Source organism: Pseudophryne corroboree, chromosome 4 (assembly GCF_028390025.1).
Source record: "Pseudophryne corroboree isolate aPseCor3 chromosome 4, aPseCor3.hap2, whole genome shotgun sequence".
Taxonomy (NCBI): Eukaryota; Metazoa; Chordata; class Amphibia; order Anura; family Myobatrachidae; genus Pseudophryne; species Pseudophryne corroboree.
The window spans coordinates 312986452-313000530 of NC_086447.1; the positions used below are offsets into that span (position 1 = coordinate 312986452).

At 47.3% G+C, this 14079-nt stretch overlaps 1 long non-coding RNA gene across 1 annotated transcript in view; it reads left to right on the forward strand.

The window, feature by feature from the left end:
- Positions 1-6598, forward strand: part of LOC134909436 (uncharacterized) — a 29403-nt gene extending 22805 nt beyond the window's left edge. Inside the window, exon 2 of the long non-coding RNA XR_010175933.1 lies at positions 4754-6598. This is a non-coding gene — a long non-coding RNA (uncharacterized LOC134909436). The remainder of the gene's footprint in view (positions 1-4753) is intronic.
- Positions 6599-14079: the final 7481 nt, after the last annotated feature.

A 14079-nucleotide genomic window follows, 5' to 3' on the forward strand; every position in this document is an offset into this window, starting at 1 on the left:
TACTGGTGTTATACTGCGACCAGCAATCGCCTCAGCCTGGATGTGCAGTGCTGGAGTGGCGTGGTCGGATTCCCTGACTGAAAATATTGATACCCTGGATAGGGACAGTATATTACTAACTATAGAGCATTTGAAGGATGCATTACTATATATGCGTGATGCACAGAGGGATATTTGCACCCTGGCATCAAGAGTGAGTGCTATGTCCATTTCTGCCAGAAGAGCGTTATGGACGCGACAGTGGTCAGGGGATGCGGATTCCAAACGACATATGGAAGTATTGCCGTATAAAGGGGAGGAGTTATTTGGGGCCGGTCTATCGGACCTGGTGGCCACGGCAACGGCCGGAAAGTCCACCTTTTTACCCCAGGTCACCTCTCAGCAGAAAAAGACACCGTCTTTTCAAACTCAGTCCTTTCGTTCCCATAAGTACAAGCGGGCAAAAGGCCACTCATTTCTGCCCCGGGGCAGAGGTAGAGGAAAAAGACTGCACCAGGCAGCCTCTTCCCAGGAGCAGAAGCCCTCCTCTGCTTCTGCCAAGTCTTCAGCATGACGCTGGGGCTTTACAAGCGGACTCGGACACGGTGGGGGCCCGTCTCAAAAATTTCAACGCGCAGTGTGCTCACTCGCAAGTGGACCCCTGGATTCTGCAGGTAGTATCACAGGGGTACAAACTGGAATTCGAGACGTCTCCCCCTCGCCGGTTCCTGAAGTCTGCTCTACCAAAGTCTCCCTCCGACAGGGAGGCAGTTTTGGAAGCCATTCACAAGCTGTATTCCCAGCAGGTGATAATCAAGGTACCTCTCCTACAACAGGGAAAGGGGTATTATTCCACGCTGTTTGTGGTACCGAAGCCGGACGGCTCGGTGAGACCAATTTTAAATCTAAAATCCTTGAACACTTACATAAAGAGGTTCAAATTCAAGATGGAGTCACTCAGAGCAGTGATAGCAAACCTGGAAGAAGGGGACTATATGGTGTCTCTGGACATCAAAGATACTTATCTCCACGTCCCAATCTACCCTTCTCACCAAGGGTACCTCAGGTTTGTAGTACAAAACTGTCATGATCAGTTTCAGACGCTGCCGTTTGGGTTGTCCACGGCACCTCGGGTCTTTACCAAGGTAATGGCCGAAATGATGATTCTTCTTCGAAGAAAAGGCGTTTTAATTATCCCTTACTTGGACGATCTCCTGATAAGGGCAAGGTCCAGGGAACAGTTAGAAGTCGGAGTAGCACTATCTCAGTTAGTGTTACGTCAGCACGGGTGGATTCTAAATATTCCAAAATCGCAGCTGATTCCAACAACACGTCTCCTGTTCCTAGGAATGATTCTGGACACAGTCCAGAAAAAGGTGTTTCTCCCAGAGGAGAAGGCCAGGGAGTTATCCGAGCTAGTCAGGAATCTCCTAAAACCAGGCCAGGTGTCAGTGCATCAGTGCACGAGGGTCCTGGGAAAAATGGTGGCTTCTTACGAAGCGATTCCATTCGGAAGATTCCATGCAAGAACGTTTCAGTGGGATCTTCTGGACAAATGGTCCGGATCGCATCTTCAGATGCATCAGCGGATAACCCTGTCGCCAAGGACAAGGGTGTCTCTTCTGTGGTGGCTGCAGAGTGCTCATCTACTAGAGGGCCGCAGATTCGGCATTCAGGATTGGATCCTGGTGACCACGGATGCCAGCCTGAGAGGCTGGGGAGCAGTCACACAGGGACGAAATTTCCAGGGCTTGTGGTCAAGCATGGAAACATCTCTTCATATAAACATTCTGGAACTAAGGGCCATTTACAATGCCCTAAGTCAAGCAAAACCCCTGCTTCAGGGTCAGGCGGTATTGATCCAATCGGACAACATCACGTCAGTCGCCCACGTAAACAGACAGGGCGGCACGAGAAGCAGGAGGGCGATGGCAGAAGCTGCAAGGATTCTTCGCTGGGCAGAGAATCATGTGATAGCACTGTCAGCAGTGTTCATTCCGGGAGTGGACAACTGGGAAGCGGACTTCCTCAGCAGACACGACCTTCACCCGGGGGAGTGGGGACTTCATCCAGAAGTCTTCCAAGAGATGGTAAACCGTTGGGAAAAACCAAAGGTGGACATGATGGCGTCCCATCTCAACAAAAAACTAGACAGATATTGCGCCAGGTCAAGGGACCCTCAGGCAATAGCGGTGGACGCTCTGGTAACACCATGGGTGTACCAGTCAGTGTATGTGTTCCCTCCTCTGCCTCTCATACCAAAAGTACTGAGAATCATAAAAAGGAGAGGAGTAAGAACTATACTCGTGGTTCCGGATTGGCCAAGAAGGACTTGGTACCCGGAACTTCAAGAGATGCTCACGGAGGAACCGTGGCCTCTACCTCTAAGAAAGGACCTGCTCCAGCAGGGGCCTTGTCTGTTCCAAGACTTACCGCGGCTGCGTTTGACGGCATGGCGGTTGAACGCTGGATCCTGAAGGAAAAAGGCATTCCAGAAGAAGTCATCCCTACCCTGATAAAGGCCAGGAAGGATGTAACCGCAAAACATTATCACCGCATTTGGCGAAAATATGTTGCGTGGTGTGAGGCCAAAGAGGCCCCTACAGAGGAATTTCAACTGGGTCGCTTCCTACATTTCCTGCAAACAGGACTGTCTATGGGCCTAAAATTAGGGTCCATTAAGGTTCAAATTTCGGCCCTGTCGATTTTCTTCCAAAAAGAACTGGCTTCAGTGCCTGAAGTCCAGACGTTTGTCAAAGGGGTACTGCATATACAGCCTCCTTTTGTGCCCCCGGTGGCACCTTGGGATCTCAATGTGGTTTTGGGGTTCCTAAAATCACATTGGTTTGAACCACTCACCACTGTGGAATTAAAATATCTCACATGGAAGGTGGTAATGCTGTTAGCCCTGGCTTCAGCCAGGCGTGTCTCAGAATTGGCGGCTTTATCTTGTAAAAGCCCTTACCTGATTTTTCACACGGATAGGGCAGAATTGAGGACTCGTCCTCAATTTCTCCCAAAGGTGGTTTCAGCGTTTCACGTGAACCAGCCTATTGTGGTGCCTGCGGCTACTAGGGACTTGGAGGACTCCAAGTTACTGGACGTAGTCAGGGCCCTGAAAATATATATTTCCAGGACGGCTGGAGTCAGGAAATCTGACTCGCTGTTTATCCTGTATGCACCCAACAAGCTGGGTGCTCCTGCTTCTAAGCAGACGATTGCTCGTTGGATTTGTAGTACAATTCAGCTTGCACATTCTGTGGCAGGCCTGCCACAGCCAAAATCTGTAAAAGCCCATTCCACAAGGAAGGTGGGCTCATCTTGGGCGGCTGCCCGAGGGGTCTCGGCTTTACAACTTTGCCGAGCAGCTACTTGGTCAGGAGCAAACACGTTTGCTAAATTCTACAAATTTGATACCCTGGCTGAGGAGGACCTGGAGTTCTCTCATTCGGTGCTGCAGAGTCATCCGCACTCTCCCGCCCGTTTGGGAGCTTTGGTATAATCCCCATGGTCCTTACGGAGTCCCAGCATCCACTTAGGACGTTAGAGAAAATAAGAATTTACTTACCGATAATTCTATTTCTCATAGTCCGTAGTGGATGCTGGGCGCCCATCCCAAGTGCGGATTGTCTGCAATACTTGTATATAGTTATTGTTACAAAATTCGGGTTATTATTGTTGTGAGCCATCTTTTCAGAGGCTCCTTCGTTTATCATACTGTTAACTGGGTTCAGATCACAGGTTGTACGGTGTGATTGGTGTGGCTGGTATGAGTCTTACCCGGGATTCAAGATCCTTCCTTATTATGTACGCTCGTCCGGGCACAGTATCCTAACTGAGGCTTGGAGGAGGGTCATAGGGGGAGGAGCCAGTGCACACCAGCTAGTTCAAGCTTTTACTTTTGTGCCCAGTCTCCTGCGGAGCCGCTATTCCCCATGGTCCTTACGGAGTCCCAGCATCCACTACGGACTATGAGAAATAGAATTATCGGTAAGTAAATTCTTATTTTTACGATTATTGCAGATGTGTAATAAATTCTACTGTGCTTGCCTGCTCATGCATTACCTATGTTTTCTTTAGGGTACCCTAAACAGTTTGACTACTGAAACTGTTAAATATTGTCTTAATCTTTAAGGTTAACACATCAGATAAGATTTTTAATCGATATGCACGATATCATAAACAATATTTTCATGCTGATCTAATGTGTACACACTATATCGTGAACAATGCGCGCTCCCGCTCATCATTAATGACCCTCTGTCATCTGTACATGCAGTACAATTTGGACTATATCGTCCAAAACTGCATGTATGAGCCGGGCGGTGGGGTGACGTCACTGAACGATATCGTTAGCGATTTATTATTTCAGTGTGTACGCTCTAAATCGACTGCCCGGGAGGGTAAGGAAAACATTCTACGATATTGCTCATGGAGCGTATCATCTAATGCAGAGGTTCTCAAACTTGGTCCTCGTGGGCCCACACAGTGCATGTTTTGCAGGTCTCCTCACAGAATCGCAAGTGAAATAATTAGCTCCACCTGTGGACCTTTTAAAATGTGTCGGTGAGTAATTAATTAATACACCTGTGCACCTGCTGGGTTACCTGCAAAACATGCACTGTGTGGGCCCACGAGGACCAAGTTTGAGAACCTCTGATCTAATGTGTAGGCACTTTGTAAAATGTCAACGTGAAATCTCTGTAGGGATATATATGTGCTAATAATTGTTGAGAGTTTTGTGATCTCGGTTCTAATATTGCTTCCTTTATAGAATCAGAGCCGTCCACCTTGAAAATGAGCTGGATAACTTTACAAAGCTGTTCCTTAACCAGAACAAGTGAAAAGGTGAATGGAAGAAGACTTTCTGAGTTATTCAGACACTTGGAGGACGTGAGTAGTAAACGCTGGATCACAGCGCTCCACCATTCATCAGCTGGGAATGTTAATGGTCCGAGAGCTGCAATGTGAGGCAACAGACGAAATCCGTGCTGGGAATGTTCTCATTTCCTAATAGAAATTGGAAACTGTACTCAAGATGATATCCCGTTCATTTATCCAGTCTATCCAGCAACAAGTCGGGTTACATTTTCTTCAATGCTGCCAGAATCTTTATTACACAAGTTTGCATTATTTTGATATAAAGATAAAACCGTAAAAAAAACAAATATACATGTTTTCCTATACATCTAAATTTAAAGTGTGATTTAGAAAGAAAAAAAATCAAGCTGTAATTTAAATATTTATTTTATTATACATATACTGTATACTGTATGTTAGATAACTAGAAATGGGTAAGTGGAAAACGTCAGAATACTGTATGAAGAGGTGTAAAGGAGGTTTCAGAATACCAGGGAAACCCTCCACCTTCTCTACACCCAGTGTCACCCAGCTTATGTACTCACACTTCCCATTTACTGCAGTATGTGCAGTCACTAGAGGAAGACTAGCAGTATTACCAAGAAGCTAAAGGGGAACTCCAGCTACGGCAAAAGATGTTCATGATGCAGCAACAGAAATGCTCAGGTATATGCACTAGAAACTTTCGTGTGCACATCAGATTTGTTAGGTCACATGACAACAAAAATAACTGTCCGGAGGACAATTTCTCAGAGCAAGGATTCCCCCTCTGAGTGCCGTAAAGGGCTATATTCAATGAATGTCGGATCCTCTCCGACGGAGAGTGTTCGACACATCACTATTCAATGCTGGCTGGAAACGGCCAGCATTCCGACAATGCAGACTCGACTTGATTACAAGTCGAATCTGCATCAGCGGCAAACTGTCAAACAGAAGCGTTTTTCGACAGAAACACATGGATTGACGAGTAACTCGCAGATCCATGTGTTTTTCGACAGTCGAAAAACGGCACTTTCATTGAATAGGGCAAATGCAACATAAAACTGTCAAAAAGTGCTGTTTTTCCGACTGTCGGAAAAACCGTCAAAAAATTGAATATACTCCAAAGACTTAAAAACAAAGGGAAATATTTCTCAAATCTTCTAAAGAGGACAAGAGGTGGTGTCTCCGATAGCAACTAATCAGATTCTAGCTTTTATTAGTACAGTAGTACATCCTGTGAAGTGATTGTTAGAATCTGGTTACAACGAGAAACACCTACACTTGACATTTTTAAAACGTTTGATTGATCTCTTCCTCTCCCAGACCTATAAGGTTAACATTGTGACAGACTGAGATGCGGCTGTTTGTGACTGCTAGAGTGAAGTGTCTGCTTCCTGTGCTTTCAGTAGATGCAGGTGTCACTATACCAACTTTGTTTTATAAATGAATCCTCTGATCACATTTAAAGTGGTTCCCTGCAATTTGAAATACCTGCTTTGCCACACCCAGAAACATCTGTTCACTATTCATTACCCTACAGTCTGCAACAAGGTATTATTATGAATAGTGTCATGTCATCACTAGAAAATGATATTAAGAGGTGTTTCCTGAGAACCTGGGTGTAATGAGAGGGGGGAAGAGGTTTGGCTACTGCTCAGTTATCAGGGCTTATTGCAAGTTTACAGTTTTCATTTCTGAAATGGCACTGATTTTTCTATACATTGTACCTACAAATGTTATCTGTTTGACACAATACAATAAATCAGAGTTTCTTGTATTTCTCACTGCATGTGTAATATTTTGGAACAATCACGGAATGCTTTTATAAAGATTATAAATGCACGTTAAGAAAAAAGTGATGTTTTGTAAGCTCTGATTAAGGAGTGAAACTTATCCAGCTTTGAATTCACCCATGTGTAAATGCAGCATTACCTGCACATATTACTAACTTACACAGGCAACCAATCAGTAAGCGGGGTTTCATTAGTCACATGAAAGACTGCTCTTGATTAGCTGCTCGTCTATAAAGTAGGCATGGCTTCTCCAAATCTTAATGCGCGTTGGGAACCTACAGTAGTAAGTGGCCTGACCACGTTTTGTGGGGAGAATTATTTGTTGAAATAAGAAAGGTATTACCCACTGCACTTCGGAAAATATGGAGACCATACTATAAGCATATAAGGTGGTACATGTATTCATTTTTAAATAATAAGGGGCATTATTTTTAATTCTAATAGGAGCAGTAATGGTTTATGGTGAGTGCACGTATGGTAACTTGCAATTATAAAGCAGGCATATATATCACTTTTTAACAGGAAGAGGGCAGTCTTAAAATCAGTGCTGACTCGTATCATAGGAGTTGAAAGTAGGGTGTTTTAAACATGTTTCTCTAACGTCCTAGAGGATGCTGGGACTCCGTAAGGACCATGGGGAATAGACGGGCTCCGCAGGAGGCATGGGCACTTTAAGAAAGACTTTGGACTCTGGTGTGCACTGGCTCCTCCCTCTATGCCCCTCCTCCAGACCCCAGTTTTAGACTGTGCCCAGAGGAGAATGGGTGCACTGCACGGAGCTCTCCTGAGTTTCCTGCTTAGAAAGCATTTTTGTTAGGATTTTTTCTCTTTTTCAGGGAGCACTGCTGGCAACAGGCACCCTGCATCGAGGGAGAGAGGAGCAGACCTACTTAAATGATAGGCTCTGCTTCCTCGGCTACTGGACACCATTAGCTCCAGAGGGAGTGAACACAGGTTCGTCCTGGGCGTTCACCCCAGAGCCGTGCCGCCGTTCTCCTCACAGAGCCAGAAGAAACGAAGACAGAAGACGTTTCAAGCGGCAGAAGCCTTCGGTGCTTCACTGATGTAATGCACAGCACCGCAGCTGTGCGTCATTGCTCCCATACACCTCACACACTCCGGTCACTGTAAGGGCGCAGGGGGGGCGCCCTGGGCAGCAATTAAACACCTCTCCTATGGCAAAAGTCTATATATATATGTACAGGTGGGCACTGTACATGTATATAAAAGAGCCCCCGCCATTTTTTAGTAAGTTTGAGCGGGACAGAAGCCCGCCGCCGAGGGGGCGGGGCTTCTCCCTCAGCACTCACCAGCGCCATTTTCTCTCCACAGCACCGCTGAGAGGAAGCTCCCCGGACTCTCCCCTGCTTGACACACGGTGAAAGGGGGTTTTAAAGTAGAGGGTGGGCACATTATTGGCGTTTATACATTAAGCAGCGCTACTGGGTATACAATCTGTGTTTTTTTCCAGGGTTATATAGCGCTGGGGTGTGTGCTGGCATACTCTCTCTCTGTCTCTCCAAGGGGCCTTCAGAAAAGAGATTCCCTGTGTGTGTGGGTACGTGTGTGTCAACATGTTTGACGAGGAAGGCTCACCTAAGGAGGAGGGGGAGTGCATGATGGTCAGGTCGCCGTCGGCAACGCAGACACCGGACTGGGTGGATATGTGGAATGTCTTGAATGCAAATGTAAATTTACTGCATACACGATTAGACAAGGCTGAAGCTAGGGATCAGTCAGGTAGTCAGACCATGCCTGTCCCTGTGGCACCAGGACCTTCGGGGTCTCAAACGCACCATATCCCAGATCACTGACACAGATACCGACACAGATACTGACTCTAGTGTCGACTGAGGATGCAAAATTACAGCCAAAGGTGGCGAAAGGTATTAGTTACATGATTATTGCCATTAAAGAGGTTTTGCTTATCACTGAGGAAACCCCTGTCCCTGACACGAGGGTACACATGTATAAAGGGAAAAAGCCTGAGGTCACTTTTCCGTCCTCATTTGAACTAAGCGACTTGTGCGAAAAGGCTTGGGAATCTCCAGATAGAAGACTACAAGTTCCCAAAAGGATTCTTATGGCGTATCCCTTTCCACAAAAGGACAGGATACGATCCGAAGGTAGACAAGGCGCTGACACGCTTATCCAAGGAGGTGGCACTGCCTTCTCAGGATACAGCTTCCCTCAAGGATCCTGCTGATCGTAAGCAGGAGGTTACCATGAAGCACATTTACACACATTCCGGTACTATCGTTAGACCGGTTATGGCATCGGCCTGGGTGTGTAGTGCTGTCGCAGCATGGACAGATTCCTTATCTACGGAACTTGACACCCTAGATAAGGATACCATTCTAATGACCCTAGAGCATATCAAAGATGCTGCTTTATATATGAGGGATGCTCAAAGAGACATTTGTTTACTAAGCTCCAGAATAAATGCTATGTCTATTTCTGCTAGGCGACTCCTGTGGACCCGACAGTGGACGGGGGATGCCGACTCAAAGCGGCATATGGAGTCGTTGCCTTACAAGGGGGAGGAGTTGTTTGGAGAAGGCCTCTCGGACCTTGTCTCTACTGCTACGGCCGGTAAATCGAATTTCTTACCTTATGTCCCCCCGCAGCATACTAAAAAGGCACCTCATCAAATGCAGTCCTTTCGTTCCAATAAAAGCAAGAAGGTACGGGGATCGTCCTTCCTTGCCAGAGGAAAAGGCAAGGGAAAAAAGCTGCATGCAGCTAGTTCCCAGGAGCAGAAGTCCTCCCCTACATCTGCAAAGTCCACCGCATGACGCTGGGGCTTCCCGGGGGGAGTCAGCTCAAGTGGGGGCACGTCTTCGATTTTTCAGCCAGGTCTGGGTTCACTCACAGGTGGATCCCTGGGCTATAGAGATTGTTTCTCAGGGATACAGGCTGGAATTCGAAGACTTGCCTCCTCGCCGGTTTTTCAAATCTGCTCTGCCAGCTCCCCCGTCAGAGAGGGAGTTAGTGTTGACTGCAATTCAAAAATTGTATCTTCAACAGGTGATAGTCAAAGTTCCTCTTCTCCAGCAAGGAAAGGGGTATTACTCAACCCTGTTTGTGGTCCCGAAACAGGACGGTTCGGTCAGGCCCATTTTGAATCTAAAATCCCTGAACTTGTACTTGAAAAAGTTCAAGTTCAAGATGGAATTGCTCAGAGCGGTCATCGCCAGCCAGGAGGGGGGGGATTGGATGGTGTCCCTGGACATAAAGGATGCATACCTTCATGTTCCGATTTTCCCTCCTCACCAGGCGTTCCTGAGATTTGCAGTACAGGACTGTCATTACCAATTTCAGACGTTGCCGTTTGGGCTTTCCACAGCCCCGAGAATTTTCACCAAGGTAATGGCGGAAATGATGGTGCTCCTGCACAAGCAGGGTGTCCCAATTATCCCATACTTGGACGATCTCCTCATAAAGGCGAGATCTCGGGAGAAGTTGCTGGACAGCGTGTTGCTGTCGGTGAGGATGTTGCAGGGGCACGGCTGGATTCTCCACACAACGCGCCTGACCTTTCTGGGTCTGATTCTAGACACAGACCAGAAAAAGGTTTTTCTTCCGATGGAAAAGGCTCAGGAGCTCATAGTCCTGGTCAGGAACCTATTAAAGCTAAAAAAGGTTTCAGTGCATCACTGCACGCGTGTCCTGGGGAAGATGGTGGCATCGTACGAGGCCATCCCCTTCGGAAGGTTCCATGCGAGGACCTTTCAATGGGATCTACTGGACAAATGGTCCGGGTCCCATTTACAAATGCATCAGAGGATCACCCTGTCTCCCAGAGCCAGGGTATCTCTCCTGTGGTGGCTGCACAGTGCTCACCTCCTAGAAGGCCGCAGGTTCGGAATTCAGGACTGGATCCTGGTGACCACGGACGCAAGCCTCCGAGGTTGGGGAGCAGTCACACTGGGAAGAAATTTCCAAGGTCTCTGGTCGAATCTAGAGACTTGTCTCCACATCAACGTCCTGGAGTTGAGGGCCATATACAACGCCCTACGCCAGGCGGAGGCATTGCTTCGGGACAAACCGGTTCTGATTCAGTCAGACAATGTCACAGCAGTGGCTCATGTAAACCGCCAAGGCGGCACAAGGAGCAGAGCGGCCATGGCAGAAACGACCAGGATTCTTCGCTGGGCGGAAGGCCATGTAAGCGCCCTATCAGCTGTATTCATCCCGGGGGTGGACAACTGGGAAGCGGACTTCCTCAGCAGGCACGACCTGCATCCGGGAGAGTGGGGACTTCATCAAGAAGTCTTCGCACAGATCGTGGGTCGGTGGGGACTGCCTCAGATAGACATGATGGCGTCCCGTCTCAACAAAAAGCAAAAGCGGTATTGCGCCAGGTCAAGAGACCCTCAGGCAGTAACGATGGATGCTCTAGTGACACCTTGGGCGTTCAGATCGGTCTGTGTTCCCTCTTCTACACCTCATACCCAAGGTGTTGAGAATAATAAGACTAAGAAGAGTAAGAACAGTCCTCATTGTTCCAGATTGGCCACGAAGGACTTGGTATCCGGATCTGCAAGAGTTGCTCACAGAAGATCCGTGGCCTCTTCCTCTAAGACAGGACCTGCTGCAGCAGGGGCCCTGTCTGTTCCAAGACTTACCGCTTCTGCGTTTGACGGCATGGCGGTTGAACTCCGGATCCTAGCGAAAAAAAGGTATTCCAGAGGAGGTCATTCCTACCCTGATCAAGGCTAGGAAGGACGTGACATTGAAACATTATCACCGTATATGGCGCAAATATGTTTCTTGGTGTGAGGCCAGGACTGCTCCTACGGAGGAGTTCCATTTGGGTCGTCTGCTTCACTTCCTGCAAACAGGAGTGACTTTGGGCCTAAAATTAGGGTCCATAAAGGTCCAAATTTCGGCCTTATCCATTTTCTTTCAAAAGGAATTGGCTTCTCTTCCTGAAGTACAGACATTCGTGAAGGGGGTGCTGCATATTCAGCCTCCTTTTGTACCTCCGGTGGCGCCGTGGGATCTTAATGTGGTATTAAGTTTCCTCAAGTCACCTTGGTTTGAACCACTCACAACAGTGGAGTTGAAATATCTCACTTGGAAAGTGGTCATGTTGTTGGCCTTGGCTTCTGCGAGGCGTGTTTCGGAATTAGCGGCTTTGTCACATAAAAGCCCCTATCTGGTTTTCCACGTGGATAGGGCAGAATTGAGGACTCGTCCTCAATTTCTGCCTAAAGTGGTCTCTTATTTTCATATGAATCAACCTATTGTCGTGCCTGTGGCTACACGGGACTTGGAGGATTCCGAGTCCCTTGATGTGGTCAGGGCTTTGAAGATTTATGTGGCCAGAACAGCAAGGGTTAGGAAAACTGAAGCGCTGTTTGTTCTGTATGCAGCCAACAAAATTGGCGCGCCTGCTTCAAAGCAGACTATTGCTCGCTGGATCTGTAACACGATTCAGCAGGCGCATTCTACGGCAGGATTGCCATTGCCTAAATCTGTTAAGGCTCATTCCACTAGGAAGGTGGGCTCGTCTTGGGCGGCTGCCCGAGGGGTCTCGGCATTACAGTTGTGCCGAGCAGCTACTTGGTCGGGGTCAAACACCTTTGCAAAGTTCTATAAATTTGATACCCTGGCTGAGGAGGACCTCCTGTTTGCTCAATCGGTGCTGCAGAGTCATCCGCACTCTCCCGCCCGTTTGGGAGCTTGGGTATAATCCCCATGGTCCTTACGGAGTCCCAGCATCCTCTAGGACGTTAGAGAAAATAAGATTTTACACTTACCGGTAAATCTATTTCTCGTAGTCCGTAGAGGATGCTGGGCGCCCGGCCCAAGTGCGGACTTCTACTGCAAGACTTGTATATAGTTATTGCTTACATAAGGGTTATGTTATAGTTTCATCGGTTTAGACCGAGACTATGTTTGTTCATACTATTAACTGGGTAGTTATCACAAGTTATATGGTGTGATTGGTGTGGCTGGTATGAATCTTGCCCTGGGATTCCCAAAAATCCTTTCCTCATACTGTCCATCTCCTCTGGGCACAGTTTCTGTAACTGGGGTCTGAAGGAGGGGCATAGAGGGAGAAGCCAGTGCACACCCAGAGTCCAAAGTCTTTCTTAAGGTGCCCATGCCTCCTGCGGAGCCTGTCTATTCCCCATGGTCCTTACGGAGTCCCAGCATCCTCTACGGACTACGAGAAATAGATTTACCGGTAAGTGTAAAATCTTATTTTTAGCCAGACATGTAATTGGGCAGCAACAGAATGCTTGCACTCACTGATAGCCAGAGCTTTCTGTCTCTGTATGAGTTACAGGCTGCAGTTATATCAAAATGCACTCTCAACTCATGGTTGTGGTGAAAAAAATAAAATTGTCTCTCTCTCATGTAGCAAACTCCCAACTGGAGAGTATAACTAGCTTTGTAGTGTAATCTGCCAGGCAACGCTTCCTGTTCCATTTACATGAGCCCTGTGTAATGTAAACTCTGCAAATGAAAAAAAAGATGAGAACACCTTGCAGCTGTTCATGAGCCATCCCTCTCAGACTGCTCAGACTGGTTTGTCATCATAGAAACCTGGCACACTGATTGCCACTGCCTCACTAGGAATAGTTACACAGCAGCCACACACAGCACTTGTAGTAGACTAGTGGTATCTTATAGGTCTCTTCTTGGTTCATCACATCTGTTTCTCACTTTAGCTTCCACATTGTCCTACAAAATAACCTGTTATACTTACTGACTTCAACGTCTACACTGTTCATGACTTCAGATATGCTAGGTAGAGAGGTGTTTTGGTTTCCCAATGCACTAAGCTGCCACTCATTAAGTTGGTCATTCTCTTCCTCTTATCCCCACGTGACAGTGCTCCAATGCCAGTCTTACTAACTACAACTACACTCGCATACCTATTTTTATTAATGCAGGCGTCAACACATCTACATCTCGATGTGAAAAGGTCACCTATATGAAAAGAAATCTAAAAGTCTAACACTCTAAAGTCTTTGTTCCATGTGTGTCTTAGACCTGACTCATTTAGAGTCTGAAATGCTGTCCCCCGGTCACTCTGCTAAGCAGAGTGCCGGGATCTACTCACCGCCCTGCCTTGCTGACCGGCGTCGGCACTGGCTGAGGGGCACCCTAACTGCAGCCGCATGCAGCGCCGTTGGATGCACCCAAGAGACTATGGTCCCTGTAGCCAGGGACACTGGCTGCAGTTTTACTAAACTGATAGAATCCAACGGTAGCGCCCTCGGTGCAGACAGGCAAGGTCAGTAGGCTGCATGTCTGTCCTCCAGCTTCAGAATGTTCCATAAAATTATATTAAAGAATAAAACTCTGGAGTAGCCCAGAGAGAGAAGCGGCTCCCCTGGGATCAGTTTCTCTATTACCCCTTTCACATCGCAAACCCAGGTCAGAGCCTTTTACATCACACTATTGACCAGGGTTATTCCCGGGTAATTGCAGGGTTGATGCCTTTTTA